At 46.1% G+C, this 15,969-nt stretch overlaps 1 protein-coding gene across 1 annotated transcript in view; it reads right to left on the reverse strand.

Annotated features, from left to right (window-relative positions):
* Window positions 1-15,436, reverse strand: part of KLF3 (KLF transcription factor 3) — a 59,073-nt gene extending 43,637 nt beyond the window's left edge. Inside the window, exon 1 of the mRNA XM_054990679.1 lies at window positions 15,174-15,436. The gene's annotated coding sequence lies outside the window, so the exon portion shown is untranslated. The remainder of the gene's footprint in view (window positions 1-15,173) is intronic.
* Window positions 15,437-15,969: the final 533 nt, after the last annotated feature.

The following is a 15,969-nucleotide window of genomic DNA, read 5'->3' on the forward strand; positions in this document are numbered from 1 at the left end:
GCCATTTCTCAGATACGATTCCTGCATTAAGGCTTCCTCAGCTGACGCCAGAGTGTGTGCCAGTGTGCAAGGATGAAGGGGGGCCCACTAGATACCTTGAACCCAAACCATTTAGGGCCATTTGGGGCCTTAAAAGAACATCAGCAGCTTGTACCGGACCTGGAAACAAACTGGCTGCCAATGTAATTGGCAGAGAGGATGGAAGAAAGTCAGGGGCTCACTGCAGCCAGTCCCTGTAAACGCTCTGGCTCCTGCTTGCTGAGCCAGCAGAAACTTCTGAACAGTCTTCAAGGGCCTCATACAGCATGTTACAGTAATCCAACATGCTCAAGGCAGAAAAATGCACGCCTGACCACTTCCATCACCTGAGCATCCAACAGCATGCCCAACTGCATTCTTTCCAGGGGAGTATGACCTTGTACAGTGTAAACATCTACTCTCAGACTAGATTTACTCCCTACTCACAGCATTCTGGCTTGCATTTCAGTTTGTTAATCCTCTTCCAGTCCCTTACAGCATCCAGACATTTGTTAAGCTTCTCCACAGCTTCCCTGGATCTTGATGGAAAGAGAGAAAAACAGAGTATCAAGTGTCCTCTGCACACCAGTGACAGGCCAAATCGCTGGCTGATTTCATGTAGATGTTAGGAAGCAGGAGAGACAAGCTGGAACCTTGGAGGCCAACAGCTAAGAGTTGAGCAGAAGTCCCCGGCACCACCTTCTGAAGCTCACCTTTCAAAAAGAACAAAATGCAGTCTGGCACCATCGTGTCCACTTCAGCCAGGCAGTTCAAAAAAAAAGAGTCCATGGTATTAAAACACAGCGGCTTCCAGGAAAACCAACAGGGACACACTCCCCCTATTAGTGGACTGGCGCAGAGCATCCATTACGGCGAAGTGACCATAACTATTTTGGGGGCATGACCTGGTTGAAAGCCAGATGGAAAGGGATCAAGATAATAAGATTCCTCCAGAAATGCCCAGACCTACAGGGCCACTAGCTTCTCTTACTCAAAATGTACAACTGAATACTGCCCTATAATCCACCCCCCAATAAAAGCCTAAAAACTGCATCTGTAAGAGATGGACGACTCTCCTGCCATGGATATATTGATGGCATCTGTCACCTCCTGAGCACAGACCACCTCTTGCAGATTTAATTAACCGTGAGATACAAGGGTCCAGAAAGCAAGAGGTAAACTTTAATGCTCCAAGTATTCCATCCACGTCCTCAGGTTGTACAGACTGAAAAGAACCCACAGAATGCAGGCCAACGAGAAACCTCAATGACACCCAGAGCTCCTCTAGAGATAATGAGATCATAAAGTCTGATCGGACACACAATATGATTTTGTCCTCAAAGTGTTCAGAAAATTGATCAAAGCAAGAATCCAAAATATTTGCTCCTAAGGGGACTAGATACAACAATCCTCTTACAATTCAGAAAAATACTGTTGTTCAGTAAGAGCATTTGTAACATCCTGAAGGCAGTGTAAAGTAACATACAATAAACGAACAAAAACCATACCAAAAGCTACTATTAATTCTTATGTTAAAAAACTACTTTTCACACTCTAGAACCAAAACATCCTCAGAAATAAAGATGCTTTCACTCTTGGCACCAGTGTTTAATTTTAATTATTACTGATTAATCAACTGATTAAATATCGTAACCTTGGGCAGAAAGCAGGAAGCAGTTTTACTGTGCATTAGCGAACAGATCCTGGAATAATCACTCAAATCTGCTAGGATATTACTTAGTAACAGGAAATGGTTGAGACAGTAATCACAAGCTGACTGTTTTGTTTGATAAAGAGCAACTTATAACCTGAACTAGAATAGCAACCTTATGAATGCAATGCACCCACCCAAATATTTGGAGTGGGTGGGGATCGAATATTCCTGGGCGAGGGAGAAATTAACTCTCTCTTAAATAGGTACTCATACTGCATAATAGAAATAAACAGATCTATGAAGTTTCTGCTATGAAAACTTCTCTGCCCACATGAACCTGTGCACAACTTCTATCACCCCTAATTTTCTATCTATTAAGCCTTACCAAGCGCACCCAGCAGCCACCTCTGTGATACAAAGCGCTCCTTTATCAGAGCAGAATATTATCTGGCTTCCTGTCTTGAGCGACTGCTTCCACAGAGAAACAGATGCACTGCTGGGCAAGAAGAAAAAGCAGACTTCTGAAAGCAAGAGAAGTACATAGAACGGTATTACAAACCCTTCTTTCCAAGCAAAAAAGAGCTAATTTTTTTAAAGACTTAACTTTTTGGATTTTAAAGAACAAAAACTTAGAACTATGCACAATCCAGCCAATGTTAAATCCGACTGATTTTAATGGAAAACTTTTAAGTATACAGTCCATTCTCCCATTTAAATCAATGTGAATTTTTAAAAAAAACCTTAATTTGGGTGGGATTGCATTCATTTTAGCCTGACAGTAAACACGATGATGAATATCTTTATCTCATAAAAACAGTAAGATAAAAACCAGCCTTAGCAGGCTGCGGTTCTGACCGTCGGGGAAACAGGGAACTGCTTAGCCACGCTGCCCCTCAAGTGTTTTTCACTCCGTGCAGCAGAAAAGTTATGGGTATCTGTTTCTTTCATCTGAGCATGGGCTGGTGTGGGGACTACTGGGCAGAGGACAACCTGAGGATAGGAGTCTGAACAGCCCCACAGCCTAATCCTCTATTCAGAACTGCGGGGGTTTTTTGGTTTTAAAATGTAGGAAATAGTCAGGGAAAGATTTATGCCACAGATCATAATGTGTAATATTAGCCTCACAGTTTTATTATCAAAGCCTGGAAAGAGTAAGGCTGACTGACAACGCACAGTGAAATCGAATGCTGCCTTATTAACATTCCAGTAACTTCCTTAACACCACTGTCAAGAAATTCACGCATATATTTTAGATGACCATAAATAAACTTGACCTTTTATGAGCTCTTGAGTGACCATGGCATTACATACTTCTTCTCTTCCCACCTAACCATAAGTCATAAAGCAGTTAACCAGGATTTCCATTTAACAAGAATTTGGAACCAAGTTTTAAAGCTGGTTTCAAGTCCTGTTGAAACAAGAACCATGATTTATCTTAACTGGAATTAGCATTCATGCTGATGTGACTGTTAACCAGGGTTAAGGAAAGAGGAGGAAAAAAATCACACCTGCACGGAAAAGGGAATGGGCAATCCTGCAACCCAGTCACACTCTCTTCACTGAATTTGAGAGTATATGCCAGATACACCACCAGCATACCTGTCATGGATTATGGATTTCTTGCTGCAGTGTGTAGTGTACCTCTGAGAACATGCAGAGGGAACCTGTGTTGCTGACTGCTTGCTAGCTGCTTATCTTGCAGGTGCTCTGGTTACAATTTCCTGACAGGCCTGAGAATGTGGCCTTGAAGTTCCAGCTGAAACTGCAGCAACCTCCTGAGAGACTGAGCAGAGCTCATCCTTTCCCTCCTCCCCTCTCTCCTGGCTCCCTGGCTCAGTGCGCCAAAACCCTAATGGACTTTCTTTCCCTCTGTGAGGGCGTGGACTTCGTCCTATAATTAACCTTGCTTTGCTGCCTGGAGTCACTTCAGCCAATGATCCTGTCTGACCATCTTGATCCTGGTATTCTTCTTTAATAAAGTAACTTTAACTCATACACCTGAGTGATGCAATGAAGTGCTCTGGGAAAATACCTGGCAAGACCTGACAGTATATCTGCATCACCAACAATATGTGAAAATATTCATATGAATTAAAGATCAAAGCAGATAAAAATTCATATTCTTATTAAACTTGAGTAAGATATGAAAGTCAGAAATAAACATATTGCAGGAGCATGGATTTGCCTGCATGAATCTGGTAAAGTCAAACTAGGGAGGAGGCAAGAAAAGATGAAACAGCTGGAAAAATTATTAAATAAATGTGGATTTTTTTTTTCAAGGAAGCAACTTTTTCAAAGAAGCAATTCCCTGCTGGACCAAGCTTTACAAGCTATGAATGGACTGCATGTACCAAACAGACACACACCATTTTCCCCATTATGGATAAACTTAGTATTGAAGATCTGCAGCAGTTTTAGCTTTATGTTCAGCTCACCTAACTGTTATACTAGTGCCCATTGGAACACATCAGCAATGTTTATTAAAAACTCTATAAGGAAGGCTTGGCTTTAGACGAAGCCTCAATATAGGGAAGAGTTAAACTGGTTGCTTAGACTAACCCTGCCAAATGTCAGATTACAGATTACAAGCTATCAGCCTTGAATGAAAACACAAAATGTCAGTATTGGCTGTACAGAATGGAAAAAAGGGTCTCTCCTGCTGGCTAGTGGTGGTGTTTAAATGTTAAAACCCAACTCTCAGAATGTATGCATTAGTCTCAGAAATTATAATCCTTTTAAGTATGGAAATTATGAATAAAATATAACTGTGTATATACAGTATATATTTGAAACCAGATGTCCGGGGTCAGAGGTTCAGCCCCCAGACTTGCCGGGAGGAGGGGATGGGAGGCAGCCGGGAGACAGCTACCCAGCTGCCCTGGCAGTCACCCAGGCCCCGCACAGGATGGCAATAGAGGGGGGAAAAAAGAAGCACCCAAGCCATAGAGGGTCAGAAGAGGCAGGTGGAAGCCAGCTAGCCCCACCCTCCAGTGGGAGGCTAAGAGCCCCGACGGGGGAGTAAGGACAGCCAGGAGGGGATCAGACCAGAGAGAGAAAGCCCAGGAAGCAGGGACAGCCAGCTAGCAGCAAGACAGCCAGCAACCTTACCTGCAGTAGAGAAAGGGCAGCATAGGACCACACCCCAGCCTCCAGGCAGGATAGAAGAAATCAGCCAGAACCAGGTGGAGCTGAAAGCAAAGCAGCCACAGGTGGGGCTGCCTGAGGCCCCTAGTAGAAAGAGCTTGGCAGCCAGCCAAGAGAGCACAGCTGTAGCTGCCCAAATCAGCCAGACTAGCTACCCCAGGTGCAGCTGCTTGAAGCAGCCAAGGCCAAGGCTAGAGGGCAAAAGAAGGGTGTGGCTGCCAGGTGAAGCCAGGAATGAAGGACAGGATATAAGGGAAGTCCACCCACAGGGCAGGGTGGGTTGTTGTGTAGGAGTATGGGGGAGCTGAGGAGAGACTGAGAATTAGAGCGCAGTGGAGAGGAGGTGGAGGGAAGAAGACAAAGAGGAGGAGGAAGACCGACAGCAGGTTGGGGACAGCTGTCATGGAAAGCAGCCTGCGAGTGGACTGAGAGGGTGTGAGGGTGGGGTATACCCCCCTCCTTCCACAGAGTGGGGTCCCGCACACTCCCTGAACGTCCTTTAAGGCTGAATTCAGGCAGGCTGGTGTCTCACAGGGCGGCGCCCTTGGCAGAACCTGACACCAGTATATACATACTGGTTTCAAATAACTGATTTCTGTTTATTGTTGACATAAATAAAGCTACAAAATTAAACTATTAAAAAAGCAATTACAGTGCAATACAGGACCAGAAGCATATCCCATTATTAAAGCAACTGATTTGCAGTGTAGCTACTTTGGCAATTGAATTTCTATTCCACCATCTAAGAAATGTACTATTTTATATAGAACAGGCTGGACTCTAATCCAGCATAAAGGCTGAGAGAGAAGCTTCAAATACTGAACCAAGACAAGTCTTCAACCTTTTCTTCAGATTTCTTATGAATCTTTATTCAGTGGTGTGGAAAATACCGGACAGATTACAGAGATGACACTGAGCGAATCTACATATTTATAAAAGTGTGTTTCAGTCATTTCAGAATTGTAATGTATTGGGCAAAAGTTGAGGATCCTATGTTTCAGAGTTCTCTCACATCAAGAAAGCTAGAGCACTTAATTAACCCATTCCCTAATATGCTACATTTTATTTTTGTTTTAAAATGGTGAGGCTCATTTAAATATGCAACCCACCCCACCTTCATTCTGAATTGGCAAGCCCCTTGAACTACACCACGTTTCCTCTGACTGTGTACATTGGATCACAGTGCTCAGACAGACAGCTTACCATCTGACATTCCAACTCTAAACACAGAGGACATGTATCACAGTCAGCTCCGGGAAATGATGCACTTACAATTCTTTTAATTGCAGGCAGGGCCCCCAGTTTACAGCTACACGTTCAGTTTGATTCATACAAAGAGTTCTTGCACAGATGGCCTTATTTATTTACTTCAATGAGAGGGAAAGGGCATCTGTGTATGGGATTGCCCGTCGTATTCAGCCTGTGCCACATGGGGATTATTCGCAGTTGTGGACTCACTGCTGCTGTGGATGCAGCATTAGCCACGAAGTGTCCACCGAGGGTGACGTGTCATTATTTCCTGCCTATCCCCTTGGGGCTGCCATTCCTCCCACCCTGCCAAAGTGTTCTTTGCCTGCTTTTTTTAAATAGGAAAGTGTATCACTGCAGGGTTATGACGCAATAGCAACATACAAACTATGGATTTGATTAAAAAAAACCTAGCAAACAGCCTGAGTGGCCAAGGGTGGGAAGCATTAGTTAAACGCAAAGAAAATGGCTGTACCTGTATAAAGTAGTCAATGAATGAGGGACAACACCCACAGAATACCAAAAATCAATTTCATATATTAATACACAATTTCAGATATTCCACAAAGTATACAAAGTGCAAAGTGCTCATAAATATTTAAGTATATTCATACAAAATTAGTCTCATTATACAATTCCATGCTGAATCTTTCATAAGTGAACCGGAAGACGTCAACTCCCTCCAAACCTGCCTAAAGTCCAAAAACTTCTCTTCTATTTTTCTTTTAAGTTCCCAAACAGTAATTAATTCAGAGTATGGACAGCAACGCCGCCTTTACCGGGACGCAGGAATGATTTGTTTCCCTTAAAGTCTATTATTGATGGTGCTAAGCTCCTGAAGAAGCAGGCGCCAAAGTCTGTTCGCAGCCGGCCTCAGACTGAGAGCATTTCCGCCGGGGTACGCCTTATGGCTACATCTTTGCCTTAAGAAACAGACCAGTCTGGCGTTACATACTCCATGGGAAGTACACCGTTCCATCGTGAGAAACATTACGAAAAAAACTCTGAATTAATTACTGTTTGGGAACTTAAAAGAAAAATATAAGAGAAGTTTTTGTATTAATATGAAGTTGTGTATTAGAAGTTATTAGAAGTTGTGTATTAATATATGAAATTGATTTTTGGTATTCTAAGGGTGGGAAGCATGGCACGCACAAGGGGACAGGGAAGAGAAAGGGTTCCAGGTGTAGATGGGAAGGTTCACAAATATGCATCTTTGACTGATGTTCTGGGGAAACCCACTTGACTGATCTTTCCAAAAAGACTGGAGCAAAGTACATTACAGGAATACTGGGTCCTATCACAGGAAACCACAGAAGGCAACAGAATTAGCATGAATGTCTTCGCAAATTTACATGTATATACCCTATGGCATTGTTTATTGTAATGTCCTTGATATCAACTGTACTAATCGCACACTATGTAATCTGCCTTGAGTCTCAGTGAGAAAGGTGAACTATAAATGACATAAATAACATTGTGTGGATGCTTTGAAAAACCTGTTCCCATTTGATAGCAGGGGCCCTGCAAATCCTCCATGTGAAAGCAGTCCAAAGTGAACATCTGAGCAGCAGGGGGGGCTCCTCAAAGCTCCCTATATATAAAGGAAATGGCTGGGAACTGGTCAAACTTCCATCTCAGGCTGCACTGCTAGAACACATTTTTCTTGGTGGCAAATTAATCTGGGATTCACTTTTCAGTAAATGTGGTAAGACATAAAAATGCCAGTTAAAACACTCACGTAAACAGCATCCTAGCCCTCGATTCTAAATGAGATTCCACTACCATCACTGTGCTGAAGTCAAGAAAGCGCCGAGCATGTAAGACATTCTAGCTGAATATTCTGCCCATGTCTGTATATGCTACATAATTTTAATATTCAGAAAAATTGGAACTACTAACAGTAGATTAATTAGACACCTTGCAAATAGAACTTACCCAAAGATAACTCTGTTTTACACAATATACCATCAGCGCCTCTCTATTTATAATGGGCACAACTATCTAGCCAAAGTCACATACTTCGAAATCCCACTGATTTCAGCTGGAGAGGGATAAACATTTGCTTGAAATCAAGAGGACTAGATTTTGCCCTGCTGATAAACGCCAGACAAGCTCTACCTGAGCACAGATATGTATGACTAGCTGCACCAGAATGTAAGTTAGGATATTTAATCCAAATGCGTATCCAACTGACGGAACAGCAATGCGAACCGATGTTACCTACATCTAGAGGAACAGCTGATTTACTCCCAGGGTTCCTGTTCCAGCCAAGGGTGAAGCAGGTAGAAGTGATGCCTCCGCACACAGATCTGGATCAGGGCAGTAAAGAACAGCGAGTTTTGATGTAAACAGAGTCAGGTACAGAACAGTTATGATGACGCGTATTTGAAAACTTTCTGCAAAACATAACAGGATGCAAACAATGTATAGTGAAAGCATCCAAGAATAGGCTTCACTCAACAAATTAATGTTTTGAAGAACAAAAGCTCTAAACTTCCTCTGGATGACTATGACAGCAACAAGAATTCAAGCATTCGTTACAGACACAGGATATCCAGATCAAAAAGAGTCCAGTAGCACCTTTAAGACTAACCAATTTTATTGTAGCATAAGCTTTCGAGAACCACAGTTCTCTTCGTCAGATGCATGGAGGGCCAACAGAAACTGGTCAAATATAGAGGAGGAGAGGGGAGGGGGGGAGGAGAGGGGAGATGCAAACAACTCCTTTGATATGGAGATGCAAACAGCTCCTTTTGATGTGGGGATCAGTTTGCTTCTGTAAATGTTCAAAGGAGTTTGCCGTGTTAGTCTGTAGTAGCAAAATCAAAAAGAGTCCAGCAGCACCTCCAAGACCAACCAATTCCACTGCAGCACAAGCCCTCGAGAACCACAGCCCTCCCCGCCAGATGCATCTGACAAAGAGATCAGTGATCCCCGAAAGCCCACGCCAGGTGCCACTGGACTCCCCCTGACTCCGCCTCTGTAAAGGAAATCAGTTACCTGTGATAATGAGATAACCATTCATAGTCCCTATTCAGTCCCAGCTTGACCGAGTCAAATTTACATATGTTCTCGAAAGCTTATGCTACAATAAAATTGGTTAGTCTTAAAGGTGCTACTGGACTCTTTTTGATTTTGCTACTACAGACTAACACGGCTAACTCCTCAGGATATCCAGAGGATATCTGTTCCACTTTCAACTACATCAGTCTTGCTATTCATTAAAAAAAAATCCAAGCATTCAAATTAATAGCAATCTTTTACTTGACCTCAAATGCTTAATATTGGCCTTAATCACTCCAAATACTAAAGTAGTTAGCATCTATTATGACCACAAAAGCAACAAAACCAGGCCACCCACAGGCAAGGCAGGGGTTTCTACTCCCCAGGTGGACAGGCAAATACAACTCTGTCTCTGTCTCTATCCATGTACAAAGGCACTATCCCCCACACAACACAGCTGCAGGGGTGGTGCGGCGGAGCAGCTGCCACTGCACACAATCCTTGCTTGGGGCTGGATCCACTCCCACATGCACTTTGCTCTGACCTCCTCTACAGAGTGTGATAAAGGAATTTTGATTTTAAAACCAATTCTGATTACTTGAAATGACCAGGGCTCATTTCGAGGGGGAACGCGCCGGAACACAGTTCCGGCAGTTCCCCAAAGAGGTCACATGTCAGGTGGCCCCACCTACCTGACTCTTGGCCATTTTGGGCCTGTTTCAACCTGTATTGGGGCTGAAACGGCCTGGATTGGGCCTCTGACGGGTGGTGGATCACTTTCCCACTCATCAGCAGCCTGATCCTGACCATTTTGGGCCCCTTTTCAGCCATTTTCAGCCCCTTTTTGCCATTTTGGCCCCAATTTTGTCCCTGAATGGCCAGGATTGGGTCCAAAACAGCCAGGATAGGTGTCAGGGGGTGTGGCATATGCAAATCAGTTATGCTAATGACACACTTCCGGTGATGGCAAGAGGCATGGCATATGCTAATGAGTTATGCTAATGAGTTATACTAATGAGTTCCTCCAGCTCTTTTTCTACGAAATGACCCCTGCTTGTGACATACACATGCTGAAGCCCAGGTTAATCGTAGTTAAGTTTCTCTGCCACAAGCCATAATTCAAAATCCCATTTCGGGGAGGAAAGACTAACAGCAATAGCCTGTTACTCTAGGCACTTGCATTAATATATCACAAGTAACCAAAGCGGCACACATGCATGAACCCAGCGACAAGCCAGGCCTGACGTGATTTAAAAGGCTGTCATTTGGAGAAGGGCAAGGAGCTGTCCCAGTTGGCAGCAGAGGGTAGGACACGAAGCAACGGGCTTAAATTACATGCAGAAAGGTACCGGCTGGATATTAAGAAAAACTTTTTCATGGTCAGAGTACTTCAAAGGTGGAATCAGCTGCCTAGGGAGGTGGTGAGCTCCCCCTCACTGGCAGTTTTCAAGGAGAGGCTGGATGAGTCTTTGTCAGGGATGCTTTAGGCTCATCCTGCACTGGGCAGGGGGTTGGACTAGATGGTCTCTGTATGGCCCCCTTCCAGCTCCGGGATTCTGTGAGATGTCTGAATGCTGTCTTTTCTTCACTCCTTACCAGTAAAACCAAGAACAATGCTGCAGAGGTTCCCAATTCTCTTTCAGAATTTGTTCTTGCTTGTTCTCCAACTATCTTCCATTGTGAATGAATCCTTCCCAATCTGATATCCTATTTTATTTCAACAAGAGGCTAAATTCTTCCCATAGCACAGGGGACCCAGACTCATCTACTCCTAAGGAAGATTAAGACGCTCTTCTACAACGGATGCCCAGATATCAACTTTAACAGAAGTACTGAAGGAGAAACACTTTCCAAAGATGTTTGAGGAGTATAGCATATTGTATTACAGTAGTGGAAGAAAAGAGTAAGAGTCCAGTAGTACCTATAAGACTAACAAAATTTGTGGTAGGGTATAAGCTTTCGGGAGTCACAGCTCACTCCTTCAGGTACAGCTAGAATGTCCTTATATCTTGGAGAGTGGAGTGATTTCAGAATGACAATAGCCAGTGAATGAGAAGAGCAGGCATTGGATAGGGTGGAGTATGCAGAGGGTGGGTGTGGAGAAATTAGCATCAGTGATGAGACAGAAAGCCTAGGTCTCGATTCAATCCAGGTGAATGCATAGTCTTGAGCTTCGTTAACAGTTGTAATTCAGCAGTAGTGGAAGAATGCCGTGAACAGTGAGCTCGTTCCTACTCTAAACTGTTAATTTCCTCTATCACCACCATCATACAAAAACAGAGTTTTATCAATATCACCAGAGCTAACCAAACATAGACTATGGAGTGATATTAAATATATGTTTTACATAAATGGTTGCTTGTCCTGTTTTTAGACTTGAACACACTTTGATGGAATCAATTCTAGTTCACGGTACTGCAAGTATTTAAAACAAATCAAATTCCAAGAAGAATTAAACCTCTGTCCCCTTGCCAAAGTTCAAATTAGTATTTAAGAATTCACAATCACTCCAGTAAAGATTATAGTGGCGCGCAAAGTGTGTACGCTTGTTAAAAGGTTAACTCAGACTGCTTGTGGTGACATAACACAGGCAGCTTAGGCAATCATGAGTGTGTAGAGACATGATAATTCACTGGGTGTGGACGGGGAGTTGTAGGGCAGCGACGAGGGGCCTGGCCTGGGCTGCTGATCTACCAGAAAACAGCCTGAAACAGGAAAGGCACACACATGCTGCTTGGAATGCATGACGCAAACCACAGCCTTGAAACAAAGAACAGGAAACAGCTCTGCTGGCCGGGCTGGAGAGAAAGCAGCGAGAAACATTTAGGTGGCCCTCCCTGACCCCGATATTCATGAGCAGCTGGAGCTTTAAAAATCCACCACCACCAGCAGGTGAAGAAGGTGTTTTATTGTGAATAAAAATGGGTGTGAATAAAAATGACTCTCTTGATACAGGAGACCTGCCCTGTTGACAAACACCAAGTAAGTATACACAGTAGACAATGCAACTGCAACTTGTGACACACACACACACACACACCGCCCTAGACAAGTCAGAACAACTAACTCTGGCCTCTCTAGTATCTTCTTTCTTTAAAAAAAAATCTAATTTAAGAACACACAATGTTATTAAGATACAAAGCAGATTTTTAGTCCCAATTACGTATATCCATGCCTTCTTATATTTTAAATTAACAGCAGTGGCAACATTTTGTTGCTTATAAAAATTAGAGCTTCTAGCCTCCCACTTCCCATGCCTAGAATAGTCCTTTAGTATGTTGGTACTAAACTCTCAATCTAAGGATCTAATGATAATGTTGAGAGTGAAATGTTGTTTACAGAAATAGTTTATGGAAAATAAAAATCTGCTCATCACTGAGTCATACTATAGGAAGAAAACAGCAGATAAACCACAGCATCACCCTCAAAGATACCACAGAAGTCCATTTTATATTCGCTTCATTCCCTCACATTACACTGTTTTTATGGTGTTAATGTTTTGGTATAGCATAGAAACACAGAGATGAAAGCAACCGCAAGGGTCATCTAGTCCAGCCCCCTGTACCATGCAGGAAATTCACAGCCAGCTCCACACCACCCCAGTGACCCCTGCTCTATGCTCAGACGAAGGCAAACAATTATGAACTAAACAAATAGCACTGAAATCATGACTGCTCTACCATACCAAGGCATGTGGATATACATACACTAATTAGCTTTATCCTGTGCTGATTTTAGTTTAGGAACTTTTACAGATTAAAAACCAAATAAATCTTTGGTTGGCTACTTTTATTTTTTTTAACTAATATTAATTTAATACACTGATTTTAGCTTAACATGATACTTAAAGGTGTTTTGGTATTATTGGAAAATGTTCCTAACACACATTTTCTAAGTACAAGATCATTCTTATTTTCTCTCTGATTTCAACATTCAGAAATGCAAGTATAAAAGTCATTTTGATTTCTATAGTTCCACCTGCAATGAGATCACATTTGACACAGTTCTCTGAACTTAATTCTCTAATTATCAGGATTATGCTACTTTGGTTCTGACAATTCAAAGCACTGAACCGTCCTTCAGCTTGTGACCAGGTTTCATTATTACTGGGCGATCTTGTTACTTTCAAAGGTTATCTTATTTTTCAGACCTTCTTTACTTCCCTTTGTTTACCAGTCTATATAACCAAGTCAAAGAAAAATTTGGAGATCTGCTTAGATAAAAAGCTATTTCTTTGTTGCGGGGTGGGGGAGAGGCTAATATGAAAGCATTCATGTCAGAAAACAAAACCTAAAATATTCTACAGCTCACAAAACAAACAGTTTGATTCAACTCATTTCTAAGTATAAAATAAAATCAATCTAGTCAGGGTCTGAGCATTTCCATGTAAGAAATTTATCAGGTTAAGAACAAGAACAGTTCTTATAACTAGTTTACGGAAAAATACATACATTGCAACTTTTTTGCTTTTTGGTGCTGATAATATACAGACTTTACTATCAAAGGCCTTAGCATCCATTCAAGGGTTAGATTTTCCCAACATGCGAATAACCAATATTAAGTCCTCCTGTGCACTGCAGTACTTCCGGCATTTATAAAAGGCTATAAAAGAGGTACTGCTCAACTGACAGAACAGCCACAGTATCTCAGCAGAAAAATGAGAGAAGACAGGACGACTGATTTACAACAAATTGCTGTATTAAGTGTAGGAATTTCTGCATTAAGAAAGCTACAAGCAAATGTAAAACGTTTCCTTTGGATGATTTTGGCACATCTTATTCCAGAAATAATTCCTCTAGTTATATAATTGCTATAGTTATACTCTGTGCTTACGGCATTTAAGTATGAAACTCGTATATCACAAAATTACAAGATAAATACTACTGCACAGTCTCTAAGCGTAGGGAAAGCAAGGACTTCTCTTTGTGTTGTTTTTACCTTTTTCCCCTAACAAAACTTAATATGGGATTAGATTGTTAATGTTGTGTACATTATTCAAGCATTTTGAAACATACACTGAGTTCAACCAACATTTTTGTTTGGCAAAAAACACGAGCAGATTGCTTTTCTGCAACGTTATCCTTCTTACCATAATTTGTTCTGAGAATATTACATGCCATTTCCAGCTTAAGAAACATATCTGCATACCAAAAGAAGCAAAGAAGGGTTTAACTCAAGGATCATTTCCCTCTTCCAAGAGCAAACAAACTGGCAGATAACAGGCGGAGCTCCGCTTTAAAGAAACGACCGAACAAGCGCTCGAAAGAGAGCAGCCCCGGCAGAGCATCCCTGCCCCGGGAACCTCTTGCCCGTCAAGGGGCTCCACTGAAGACGCGGCACCGGGCAAGGCGGATCGTGCGAGCGAGCCGCCAGCTCCCCCCCGGGGGAAGACCCAGCAAGCTGGACGCGAGAGGGCCGCCCGGGCGGGCTCCTGGCAGGGCAGGCTTTCCCGCCGCGCGGGGGCAGCAAAGGCGGGACCGCCCAACTCGCCTTCCCCAGGGGCGCGGGAAGGTCGTGCTCTGCGCGAGGCGTTCCCGAGGCCGCCGGCGACGGCGGAGGCTGCGGCGGTCGGAGCGTCGCCCCGCGCACGGGAGGCAGGCCGGGCCCCCTTCCTGCCCCGACGGGGGGGAGAGAGGAGAGTCTCCCCGGCGTCGCCAGCAAGGCCCGCCACCCTCACACCCTCACACGCCGTCGCGGCCTCTCCGGAACGACCAGAAGCCTCCCCGGGAAGCGGCCGCCCCGCCGGGGTCTGTGCGAGGCGCCTCTCAGGCCACCGTCCCGCCGAGGCCGAGGCCGAGGGGGGGCGGGGCGGCCCTTTCACGCGCTGGACAAATGGGGGGGGGCTGTCCATACGAGACCCCCCCCTCCCCACCCCCCGCTTGAGGGGCGTCTCCCGTCCAGGCGCGCGAGGCGAAGGGGCCGCCGGAGACCCCCCCAACCCCCGCTCCCCCCCCCGCGCTCCGGCCCGACCTCCGGGCAGCAAAGCACGCGCAGAGGGGAGGGGCGGCGACTCCGTCTCCCCCCCCCGGAGGCCCCCCCCCGCCCCGAGGCGCGTCGCGGTCAGCCCGGAACCCCCCGCCGCCCCCCGCCGCCCGGGCCTTACTTTTCCCTGGAGCGCGGAGGCGCCTCCCGAGGGGACGGGCAGTCCGGGAGCCCCGCCGCGCCCTCCGGTCCCCGCGCGCGTCGAGAGGCAGGCGGGGTGGGCGCCGGGCTTGGTCCCCGTCCGAAGCGGGCCCTGCCGCTGCCCCTGCCGCGCTGCCCTCCTCCGGCTCCCGCGACGCGCTCCGGCCGGGCTCCTGGCGCTGGGCCGCGCTCTCACATGACGACGCCGGCGCCGCTCGCTCTGCCAGGCTCCCTCGGCCGGCGGCCCGACGCGGAGGGCGGGGAGGGGAAGGGAGCGGAGGAGGGGCGCGGCTCGCTCCGGCAGCCGGGCGGGCGAGGCTGGGCGGCTCCCCTCAGCCGCCGCCGCCGCCGCCCTCCTCGCCGCCTGGGCGGAGGCCTCTCCCGGCTGGCTGCCTGGCTGGCTGGCTGGCTCCCCCGCACGCCGCAAGCCGGCCAGGGGTCCGGGCGGGGCGGGGCGGGGCGCTCTCGGGCCGCCTCCCTCCCCGGGCGGCAGGCGGAGGAAGGGCGGCCCGGGCGGCGGCCCCCCTCGCGAAGCCGGCCCCGCTGAGGTGGAGCCGCTGACAGAACCGGCTCGCCCGGCCGCCCGCCCGCGGCTGGCTCGTCGGGCAGGAAAACGGGCGTGTGCGGCGGGCCCGGCTCGGAATGACACGCAGGCACCGCCCGCCCTGGAAGCCGGCCGCCCGCCGGGGCCAAAACAGCCGCGCCCTGGCCCGGCCCGGCCCGGCCCGAGGGGGGGGGAGGGAGGGGGGGGGCGCCGCCCGCTTCGCTGGGTCCCC

The sequence above is a fragment of the Eublepharis macularius genome, chromosome 10 (genome assembly GCF_028583425.1).
Source record: "Eublepharis macularius isolate TG4126 chromosome 10, MPM_Emac_v1.0, whole genome shotgun sequence".
NCBI lineage: Eukaryota > Metazoa > Chordata > Lepidosauria > Squamata > Eublepharidae > Eublepharis > Eublepharis macularius.